Source organism: Cicer arietinum, chromosome 4 (genome assembly GCF_000331145.2).
Source record: "Cicer arietinum cultivar CDC Frontier isolate Library 1 chromosome 4, Cicar.CDCFrontier_v2.0, whole genome shotgun sequence".
NCBI lineage: Eukaryota > Viridiplantae > Streptophyta > Magnoliopsida > Fabales > Fabaceae > Cicer > Cicer arietinum.
Window position 1 is genome coordinate 44656573 of NC_021163.2, and position 12047 is coordinate 44668619.

The 12047-nt window shown below is 31.7% G+C and overlaps 1 long non-coding RNA gene across 6 annotated transcripts; it reads right to left on the bottom strand.

Annotated features, from left to right (window-relative positions):
- Positions 1 to 6778: 6778 nt before the first annotated feature.
- LOC101502948 (uncharacterized) lies at positions 6779 to 9363 on the bottom strand. Of its 6 annotated transcripts, none has more exons than XR_003470197.2 (6): positions 9114 to 9363; positions 8351 to 8426; positions 7903 to 7942; positions 7495 to 7732; positions 7290 to 7387; positions 6779 to 7164 (listed from the first exon to the last, which is right to left on the bottom strand). It is a non-coding gene; the product is annotated as an uncharacterized lncRNA (long non-coding RNA). The 6 variants fall into 6 exon arrangements; XR_012162679.1 differs by adding an exon at positions 8770 to 8818 and having other exon boundaries at positions 6779 to 7387; XR_012162675.1 differs by having other exon boundaries at positions 6779 to 7387.
- Positions 9364 to 12047: the final 2684 nt, after the last annotated feature.

Consider the following 12047-nt stretch of genomic DNA (forward strand, 5'->3'; position numbering starts at 1 on the left):
ATGATCGTGGAAATAAGGTTCGTAATGAACGGGATGATAGGGTTTGCAAAAGAAGAGAAGAACGATGAAGGTGGAGATGATAGTGAAGTTTATGTAATGAAGAGGAAATTGAAGCAGTTACTGTTATATATACGTAACCCTTTTACAGCGCTTTTTTATAAGCATTTTACAGCGCTTGTTTAAAAAGCGCTCTAAAAGGCCTAAGTCTTTTACAACGCTTGTTTGAAAAGCGCTCTAAAAGGCGTCTTTATTTAAATTTTTAAAAGGCTCTTTTACAACGCTTCTCCCAATAAGCGCCGTAAAAGACCTCCGTGTTTTATTATGTTATATGAATGTTTTTTTAAAGCCTTTTACAGCGCTTTTTCAAATCAGCGCTGTAAAAGGTCTCATTATGTTAATTTTAAAAGGGTCTTTTACAGCGCTTATTTGAAAAAGCGATGTAAAAGACCTCCTTGTTTTATTATGGTATATTAATGTTTTTTTTAAAGCCTGTTACAGTGCTTTTTTAAATAAGCGCTGTAAAAGGCCTCATTGTTTTATTACAGCGCTTATCTTCCTCTTCACCAAACTCTTCTCATTTTATGCATCTTCTTCACAAACATCAAAGCTTACTCTCTCACAATTCAATCTCCACCTCAACACCCTTTTTCTCTCTTTACATTCCCTTTCCTTCTTAAATCGTGTGCTAATTCGTCGATAAGTGGTTCGAAACTTGGTCTTCAGGTTCATTGCCATGTTGCGAAAAATGGGTTTGAGTCTGATGTTTTTGTTAACAATGTGTTTTTGGGGGATTCCCATGATGCGTACAAGGTGTTTGAAGAAAATCCTGTTAGATAAGGTCCTGTTAGGTGTCTGATGAATGTTATTTTTAAAGCCTTTTACAGCGCTTTTTCAAATAAGCGCTGTAAAATGTCTTTTTATTTTATTTTTAAAAGGGTCTTTTACAGCGCTTTTTCAAATAAGCGCTGCAAAATGTCTCTTTATTTTATTTTGGTGTTTGGTTTATTTGGGTTGGGATGACATTAAAAACATTGTTATCATTGTTTATTGGATTAAAAACATTGTTATCATTGTCTTTATCACAATACTTTAGGAGATGATGAATTATTAGAAATGAGAACTTCTGAAGAATCTATATATGCACTGAGCAAAAGAGAATCTCTATGTTCAGTTCATGTAAATTACTAATTTATATTCAGTTCAGCTCATGTAAATCAAGCTAAATATAAAACACTCATTGTTACATGAACTTGGTATAAAACACTCAAATCAAGCTAAATATAAGCAGAAAATAAATTAATCAGAAAATAAATTAATCAGAACTTAGTATAAAACACTCAATTCAGATTGCATGCGTATTTACATTAACACAGTTCAGATTACATGCATATTTACATTAACACACTTCAGATTACATGCATGGCTTATATAAAACAATTAAACATGTACATTAAGATGCCCTTCTTCTTTTCCTGGTGGGATTCACATTTGTTTGTCCATTTACAATACGAAACGATGGACTAATCCAAATTCTCTCATCATGATCATCTCTAAGATATAAACCATCATCAGTTGAATCAATTTCATGTGGTTGTTGTGATGTTGCAAATAAAAGATCATTACCAACATCTTCATCATTATTGTTATCATCACTTATTTTATTGGTCGATAGGACAACAGACCATTTATCATTAGAAGGATCAGTGACATAAAACACTTGTTGAGCTTGCGACGCTAAAATAAAAGGCTCGTCTTTGTATCCCACCCTATTAAAATCGACAAGCAAGAATCCTGACTCATCAATCCGAACGCCATTATTATTATCGACCCACTTGCAACCAAATATAGGAACACGAAACATTGTGTAGTCTAACTCCCATATGCGCTCGATAACCCCAAAATATGATAGATTTGCATATATTGGGTTTTTGTCTTTTGCACTTGAGACATGCATCGCTTCAGCTACGAGAGTGACTCCACTATTTTGCATAGTGGTCTGATCATCTTGTTCTTTGGTATAAAATGTGTAGCCGTTAATAACATAACCAGTGTAAGAAAAGACATGTAAGCTCGGACCATTTGCTAGCCACCTCAATCTATTTGAAATTGATCCGGGGTCTATATCAAATTTTGACATTATGTGATTTTTTAACCATGTTACAAAACTTCGATTGTGCTCTCGAGTTATCCAATTTTGATTCCTATTCATGTTCAAACGAGATAACTGATCAATGTGTATTGTAACATACGGTTGAACCTCATCATCATTGTGCAGAACATACAATTGTGCCTGCTCCCATTCTGTCCTTGATATAGTCAGTAGTCTCCTTCCAGTTATCCCTTCTCCTGATAGTCTTCCCGAATGACGAGACATGGGAAGCCCTATGGATTCAACATTGGACAGATATTCAGTACAAAATTCAGCAGCCTCTTCAACAATGTATCGTTCAGCAATACAACCTTCTGGTCGACTTCTACTTTTTACGTACCCTTTTAATATTTTCATATATCGTTCTATCGGATACATCCATCTCATATAAGCTGGCCCACAAAGTTGTGTCTCCTTAACCAGATGAACAGTAAGGTGAACCATTATATCAAAAAACGATGGTGGGAAATACATTTCAAGCTCACACAAAGTAACAACAATTTCCCTCTGCAATGTCGGTAATTTCTGAGGGTCGATCACTTTACTACAAATTTCCCTGAAGAAGAAACATAATCTAGTTAAGGCTAGTCGAACTTTTTCAGGTAAAATGGAACGTATACCTATTGGTAGCAAATGCTCCATTATAATATGACAATCATGGGTCTTCAAACCTTTTAACTTGAGGTCTTTCATACAAACCAAATTTTTAATGTTCGAAGAGTATCCTTCTGGAACTTTAACTTCGTGTAGAAATTTACATAAAACAATTTTTTCCTTTCTAGATAGAGTATGAGCGGCTGGAGGTAGATATGTGCGATTTCCTTTCTTTACTGGAGCCAGTTCATTTCTTATTCCCATATCGACCAAGTCCAATCTTGCATTGACGCCATCTTTAGACTTTCCTGGAACATTGAGTAACGTACCAATAACACTTTCAAATACATTTTTTTCAATATGCATCACATCGAGGAAATGTCTTACATACAATGACTTCCAATATGGCAATTCAAAGAAAATTGACTTTTTCTTCCACCCAGTTTTCACCAGCTCTCCCGCAAAAGGTTTGCCAAATTTATTGGTCAAACCTTGTACTTTTTCAAGTATTTGATATCCAGTCGGTGCTAAAGGAGCTTTACCTTCCTCTGATTTTCCATTGAATGCATTTCTCCACCCACGATACTGATGACTATAAGGTAAAAATCTACGATGTCCAAGAAACACATTCTTCTTACAATGTTTCAACCGCATCCAATTTGTACTCTCTTCACATATAGGACATGCACACTGACCTTTAATGCTATATCCTGATAAATTACCATATGCTGGAAAATCATTAATTGTGCCGAACAACATAGCCCTCAAATTGAAACACTTTTTCCTATACCCATCATAAACTTCCACACCTGTCTCCCACAGAATTTTTAAATCTTCAATTAAAGGAGTCAAGTATACGTCGATATCATTCCCCGGTTGTTTGGGTCCAGAAATTAACAGAGACAACATCATAAACTTACGCTTCATACATAACCATGGAGGTAGGTTATATATTACCAAAATCACAGGCCACGTGCTATGTGAGATGCTTTGAAGACCATGTGGATTCATTCCATCAGTAGAAAGTGCAAGTCTTAGATTTCTTGACTCTATCCCGAATTCAGGATACTCGTGATCAATTTTTGCCCATTGTGGGGAATCTGCAGGGTGTCGAAACATTCCATCTCTAATTCTTTCATCTGCATGCCATGTCAAGTGTTTTGAATCTTCTTCACTGCGATACATGCGCCTAAATCTTGGTATTATAGGAAAATACCACACGACTTTTGCTGGAGTAGATTCTTTCTTCTTATATCGAGAGACATTGCATTTCGGACACGCCTTAAGTAGTTCATATTCGTTTCGAAATAAAATGCAATCGTTAGGACACGCATGAATCCTTTCGTAACTCATTCCAATAGAACACAAAATCCGTTTAGCCTCGTAGGTTCGACTGGGAAGTTCATTATCATCTGGCAACATATCTTTTATGAGTGTTAATAATTCCGTAAAGCTTTTATCAGACCATCCATTACTCGCTTTTAAGTTGTACAACTTTAATATCGCTGACAGTCTTGTGAATTTAGTACAACCATTATATAATTCTTTCTCTGCATCACTCAACAAACTTTCAAACATTTTAGGACAATCTCGAAGATCTTCTTCAACTGCTTTTGCAATCTCATCAACTCGGTCCGGCTCATATGTATCTGTATCGAAATCAGTTGAAGCATATGTAGAACTATTCTCAAAATTAATGTTTCCTTTTTTTTTCTCACCATGTCTTATCCAACATGTGTAGCTTTGATCAATTCTATTACATACTAGATGTCCTTCTAATTCATCTTCTCTAACACGTTTTCCAAAACAATATTTTAAACAAGGACAAACGACTCTATTTGGATCTTTTGCATTCTTCACTACAAACTCAACAAACTCTTTCACTCCATTTTCATACTCTTTTGACAATTGATTGGCATACATCCATTTCCTATCCATATTATACGACCTATATAAATGTAGTTACAAAAAGAATAAGCTTTCAAAACATATCAACAAGTTTCAAAAAGAAACCAATATCAACATATCTAATAACAATTACAAAACAGAAAAGATTTCAAAACAGAACAGGTCAACAAATTTCAAAAAAAAAATGTGATTTAATATATATATATATATATAACAATTTTTAGTTTTCAATTATTAAAAAACTAAAGATTTTTTGACAAAAACAAATTAAAAAATACCTGAGACAACGTAGATGCCTGCACAGTACGTAGATGATATGAGGGTTCCCAGAGTAGAGGTGATGAGGGATCGTAAATTTGTTTTAAAAGTAAATTATATTTATTTGAAAGCGCCTGTATTTTACAGCGCTTGTACAAAAAGCGCTGTAATAGGTAGTTAAATTGATTGAAAGCGCATGTATTTTACAGCACTTGTAAAAAAAGCGCTGTAATAGGTAGTTCAAATATTTGAAAGCACATGTATTTTACAGCGCTTGTACAAAAAGCGCTGTAATATGTAGTTAAATTGATTGAAAGCGCATGTATTTTACAGCGCTTGTGAAAGAAGCGCTGTAAAATAATATGCAAAAGCGCTTCATTTTACAGCGCTTTTGCGAAAAGCGCTGTAAAAGCCTTATAACATTATGCGCAAACGCTATATGACCCTACAACAACGCTTTTTTCACAGCATTTGTCAAAAAAGTGTTGTAAAAGGCGCCGTTATTTTTAAAATATACTTACAACAACGCTTGTATTTAGCAAGCGCTATAAATGGAGCGCTATTAAATGTCATTTTTGGCGTAGTGAACATATTCTCCACGTCATGATTACTATTATCAATCTGTTGTCGAACACTTGCCAATGTGTATTGAGACAATGCTGCAATATTATTTTATGGTAGTCTCAAAATATTTGGAAACAATGGATAAAACTAATTATTATTTGGGTAAAACATGTTTTTAGTCCCTATAAAATTTCAACATTTCAATTTTAATTTCTCTAAAATAAAAATACAACTTTTAGTTCCTAGAAAATAATCCAACAAACAGTTTTAGTCTCTGCTAAAATAAAACATGTTTAATTGTCTTTCAACTTTATAAACTTTGAATGATTTTTTCCAAACATGTTTAGAACATTATAAAAGCTTTTACAAAAGGATTTATAATTTTTTAACTTCGAATGAATTTAATGAGTTTTTTACATGTAAAAAATTTAAGATAAAAGTAACAAAAATATGGACCTAAAAGTCAAGTTTTGAGTTTTTTTTTTTTGTGAAGGAACTATTTAAAATGTTGTTAACATGCCTACAAAAATTCATTAAAAAATATATATTGATTTAGCAACAAAGATTAAAACTGCATGCATGATAATTTGGAACGACTAAAAGTTGTATTTATTTTTATAGGGACTAAAATCGAAATAATGAAATTTATAGGGACTAAAAACATATTTGGCCTTTATTATTTTATCTTCAAATAAAATACTATATTTAATTTATCAATTCGAAATTTAAATATTCGACAGCCCCAAAGTATTAGTTCAAGCTCCATTCACTACACCAAAATTAGGCATTAACGATGTTTTTTTCTATGCATTTAACAATGCTTTTAAGCGCTATAGTATATAGTACTGTTAAAAAATGCAACAACGCTTTTTAAAGTGTAAAAAGCGCTATCGTATGTGATATTTAATAGCACTTTTTTGAAAAGCACCATCGTAGATAGAAACTTAAAGCGCTTTTTGGATAAAAGCGCTGTTATAGGTGTCTTATTTTACAATGCTCTCTTAAAAAGCACTTTCGTAGGTGGTATCTTATAGCGTTTTTTTTACTTTCTAAAAAGTGTTGTTGTAAGTATTTAATAGCGTTTTTTCTAAACAGTGTTGTTGTAGGTATATAATAGTGTTTTTAAAAAACAAATAGTGTCGTAGGTATTTCATAAAGCTTTTGTACTTGTCTTTTCTCTCTTACCCAAAGAGCCTTTCCAATCAAAAGGTTTCATCACAAGTCTTGTGAAAAACTCCAACAGATGAATTGATAACGAGTTGTATTCATGAAATGCGTATTGATTGTAGATACTTAGAGCATATGGGCTATAACAATAACACTTGATACTAATTAGCACTTCTCTATCAAATACATAATAAAATGCTTTCTGTTCATTATTAACATGGCTAATCTTCTGGTTTATCTGTTACAATTTGAATAGGAAAGTTGTGGTATTATAGGAAGCATTCCTTGAAACTTTTAAGAAAATAAAGACTTAACATGTACAATGCATGTATGACTAGTCACATTGTTTACAATGATCCTCCAAGCACCATTTGCCTGTCCACATGCTGCAATCCAGAGCTTGACTTCCCATACAAAAAGCCCTAATCTATGCATTCCTACACCAACAGAGGAATGGATTTCATGTGCCAGTTCTTCCAAGATTGCCTCAACTGTTGTCTTGACTAGCATCTATGTTAATTTTTCTGATATTAACATCCAATTTGTAAAAATCAGATGAAATCTTCTTTACTACACACTAATAAAACAATATATATATATATATATATATATATATATATATGAATATTATTTAAAAAAAGAATACAACATAGTTGGTTGTGGCTTGCTATCCAAAACCGTGTACAGGTGCCATTGACGATCTCGGGATGATGTATACCGTTTATTCTCATAGCCTTTAAGTTTGTCCTATATCACACAAATATTAAGGAGTTAAAGATCAAACATACAAGTGGAATATGCTGCTTTCCCACCATATAAAACAAAATTGGGACTGGAACCATGAAATAACTAACCAATTCAAGATAAATGAATAGGGGAGATTCCAAATGACGCAACAGAGGTTCCTCTTCATAATATAACTTTTCAGTAGACCAGTGAAATGAATGCCGCATCAGGGCTCGCCCTTCATCCCTTTGTATGATGCGGCTAATATTTCCAACACCTGCATCATGTATTATGGAGCCTACTTCCTAATCTTTGAGTATTTTGGCCAACTTATTGATTCTTTCTTGAGCCTGATCCTTATCACCGCTGCAAAAGACTAAAAATTTGTTTGTCAAGAAGACAAAGAATGTTCTCGTCCATAGTTCAAAGAAAAAAAAAACGTCATTCTGACACTTAGTTTATAGATGAAAACTAGTAGTCAATCTGGCACTTAGTCATTTAAACATGTTATTTTAGTTATCTGAAGTGTTACGTACATGTGAGAGACATCATACAAATTATAATTCCCAAGAAAAGCTGCAAAGAGAAATAAACAGAAAATTATTATCCAGTTATAGCCAGTCAACAATGACATGAAAGGTTTTGAACAATCATAAAAATATTCAATTTCAACAAAAATCTGAACAAACAAGAAACAACATTCGTTAAATATACTATTATAAAAAAAATACTTCATTACATGAAACAATAAATCGGAATAAGTAAGAATAATCAAATAAAGCATTTCACACAATTTAAGAATATAGTAACAGCAAAACAGCTTTGCTTATCCTGTAACATAACAACCTATGACTATATCATCATGTGGCATGTTAAATTCTAAATTTTGTGAAGCAAATTGATTTGACCTAAATCTTCGGACATGAGGGGAGAGTACGAAGTGATTGCATACAAATTTTGGAATTGCTTGGGCAGGAAACTTACCTGCAGTGTAGGTTAGAAGGTGAAGAGGAATATTGATAGTCATTGTCAGCAGCATTGCCATGGACGTGGAATAGACCTAAAGAAAGAAGACATGACTAACAGTTAGATGGAAAAAAGAAAAGAAAAGAAATAAATACACCCAGACTATATACTATGATGTGATGCTTTATCACTAATTTCAGAGGAAAGTAAAGTTCACATTAATAATTCATGAAATGTATGAAGTATAGAAGAATACAAGTGACAAGAGGCTTGCAAGAGGGTTGAAAAATATACTTTTAAAATATTATCAGCATGTTTCATTAACCATTGACCATAGACCCTAGATTTAATACTACCAGCCAGGTAGTCAGTGTATCCATTGAAATCATCCATAATTAATGTGCATTCCTCTTAGTAGATATCAAAAAACTACTCACCATACTTAAGAAATGTTTGTTGCATCGTCCCATTTTACACGAAGGCGGACTTGGTTTACAGAAAAGATAACACAAATCAGATACAACTTTCTACAAATAAATGGTGCAGAGAATAACAAGAATCATTCCATATATCACATTATTTAACCTAAACACAATAAGGTAAGAGAAACACAAATTCTAACCAAAACCTTTTCGAAAATTAGATTTTTAACAGAGTAAGAGTTAAAGTTTCAAAATAAAATTTGGTTTTTAGTTTTTTTAATCAATTAATGAGAAGTAAATGGAAAAATAACACACAACTATGAAGAAAGAGAATATCACGATGGCGAACAAGTTCTTACTTGTGATGTAGAATGCCTTTGAGATAGAGAGCAAGCAATAGAGAGAGAACGACGTCGAATCTATGAGGTCAGAGAATTCAGCACACGTCGAAGCCGAGGCAAGAGAGTTCAATTTGTGTCACGGATGATAGTTGTTTTTTCTTTTAAAGTTTAAATAGATTTTCAGAGATAAAGGTCGGAGGGGATAGTTTGAAATAGGGTATTCTAAATCAAGGTATTTTGAAGGAGGTTTTAGCATGAGTGATATTAAGAAGAGTTCTCCCCTTTTTTTCTTAACAAATAAAGGTTATATAAAAAAAACTAACAAAAAGCTTCTTTTAAGTTTTTTTAATAAAACACTAGTTTTAAAAGAAAAAAAAAATTCCATTGGTGTAGACCCTATGGACTTATCAAGACGTTGTTATTATACCTATGACAACACTTTAATTTGATAAAAAGTACTGATAAAAGCTTTGTTATAATATAAATATTATTACTTATGACAGCGCTTTTTGAAAAAACGCTTTAAAAGGCATGCACATACGACAATGCTTTTCAAAAAAATATTATCTAAGATTTAATGTATTCTTAAAATATAATACAACATCGTTTTTACTTAAGAATCGTTGTTGACCGTACACTATGATGTAGTGTACATTTTAAAATATATAACAAAATTGATCAGAACTCTATGCAATAGTCAATCTATATTTAGGGTAATCAAGAATCATGACACAACAAATATATCACCTAGCCTACCTTTAGGGGTCATCAAGGCTTTATTTTAAAATATGGAAATCATTTCATCATGCCACCTTGAAGGGTAACGGAGGTTACATTTACCAAAAATAGGGAAATTATCATCGATGCCACGTTAAAGGGTCATTGAGATAACATTTAAATCTCATGAGTCAACCTTATTTCATAACTTTATTTCTAAACTTAACATCTTAAAAATTCAGTTCTGACAAATTGATGAATATCTTAAATATTCTTATGTTGATACATATTAATCTACCTCGCTCTGTTAGGATTTACAATCCCACAAAACATAGATAATATTACGTTTTGAGCTTAGCATCTCAAAATACTAATTTGAACAGCTAGAGTATCAATACAAATATTAAAAATTATTGAATTATTAATCTATTGGTATCAATAATTTATCTACATGATATTATTTTCAAAGATTATGTTTATCAAATTTAGTGAAACCTTTAAATTTTTGTTAAACATCATTTCTTTGTATTTAATAATTTTTTTTCTTTATTTTGTTTTGTTAATTTTGTTGTGTTAGAGGGGTCCCTTAGAAAAATGTTTATAAAAAATTATAGTTTATTATCATAAAAAAGATGAAAATTATAATAATTATATTGGTTCAAGAATAATGTAATCTTTGATGTTTTGATAATAATAAATATAAGAGAGTAATTTATGCTCTAACATTTGTTGAAGTGTACATGTAGCATATCGTGATAGCAAACCAAAGAAAGGAAAGAAAATAAAATAAAATAAAAAAGGTGATCTCATCTAAGTAATTGTCTAAACAACCATAGTAGTATGTATGGAGTATGTGACACAAAAGAGTAGACATTATGGTACTCATGTCTGATAGCAAATGAGTACCACATAAATAGTCAGCCACACTCACGACCCATATCATCTGGAACTCACCTTCTTCCAACACTAGAGTGAAATGGTGAACGAGTAAAAAGAAATAAGTTATATCTAGTTTTAATCATCTAATAGTGAATCGTCCGATTTAAATGCAAGTTTCCGACAAATATCGTTTTTCAATTAGATTCTAGAAGCAATGACATCAACGAACTAAAGAAGAAACATAAGTATAAGGGACAATCCTTCAAATAAAAGAGGCTTGTATCACTTTGATTCTTAACAGCGAAAGTGTATATTTTTTTATTAAAAAAAAAAGACAACTAACACTTATAAATAAAATATTCATTAAGGTCATTTAATTTAAAATCAAAGTCAAGTATTTAATTGTACAATTACTTTTTAAAAATGACGATTACGATCATTGTTTCATAATATAAAATGATTTTGACGGACTTAGTCACAACTAAACAATTCACATTGAACAAAAATAGTCACAACAGTTTCAAATAAAGAATTTCCATTGTATTAACAAAATTCCAAAAGGAATAGAATAAATAAAACACTTAAATAAAACCCTAAGTTGATCTTAAAACAGTAAATTGAGGATGATTAGTTATGGAGGACCTACAAGTAGCATCAAGCCTCACCGCTTTCGATTGTCAATCCAAATCATCAATTCACCATATCTTCATCCTTGTTGCAATTCTGAAACAACTCAAAACTTTAAGAATCAAGGGGATTAGCTCTGTCCTCAATATTAGAATAGGGTCACTATCTAAAAACTAACACATACAGGAAAATACAATGCAAATAAAAATTGTATATAAAATCCTATATATATATATCATGGGGGAATTGCATAATTATACAAAGATTTTTTTCTTTCTCTTTCTTTATGATTCTTGCACTTTAATTCTGCACATTTTTTTTCTTTGTCTACCTTCCAGCACTTTAATTTCTTGCTTATTGTCATTTTCCTAATTTATACTTCTGCAATACTCTTTAAAAAAAGCTTGCACATATTGATTTTCATTATAAAAACTTGTTTTTCTAAAAACATGCATTGTAAGTTTTGTGTTCTTGGATTTCTGTCAAGTTTATAAATCTCTTCATCTACATTTTGTTACATCCAATTGCATCTCATACTAAAACGTTTTTCTTGCATTGGTATTTTACTTACAAAACCTTTTCAACATCTCTTTTATTGCATTAAAATATATTTAAAAAAATATTATCTCAATCATTCCACAATCCATTGCATTTTACATTTCGGCAAATGATTTAGTTTACTCATTTTGTTCATATAAGTAATGAAATTTGTATATCAAATATGCTTCA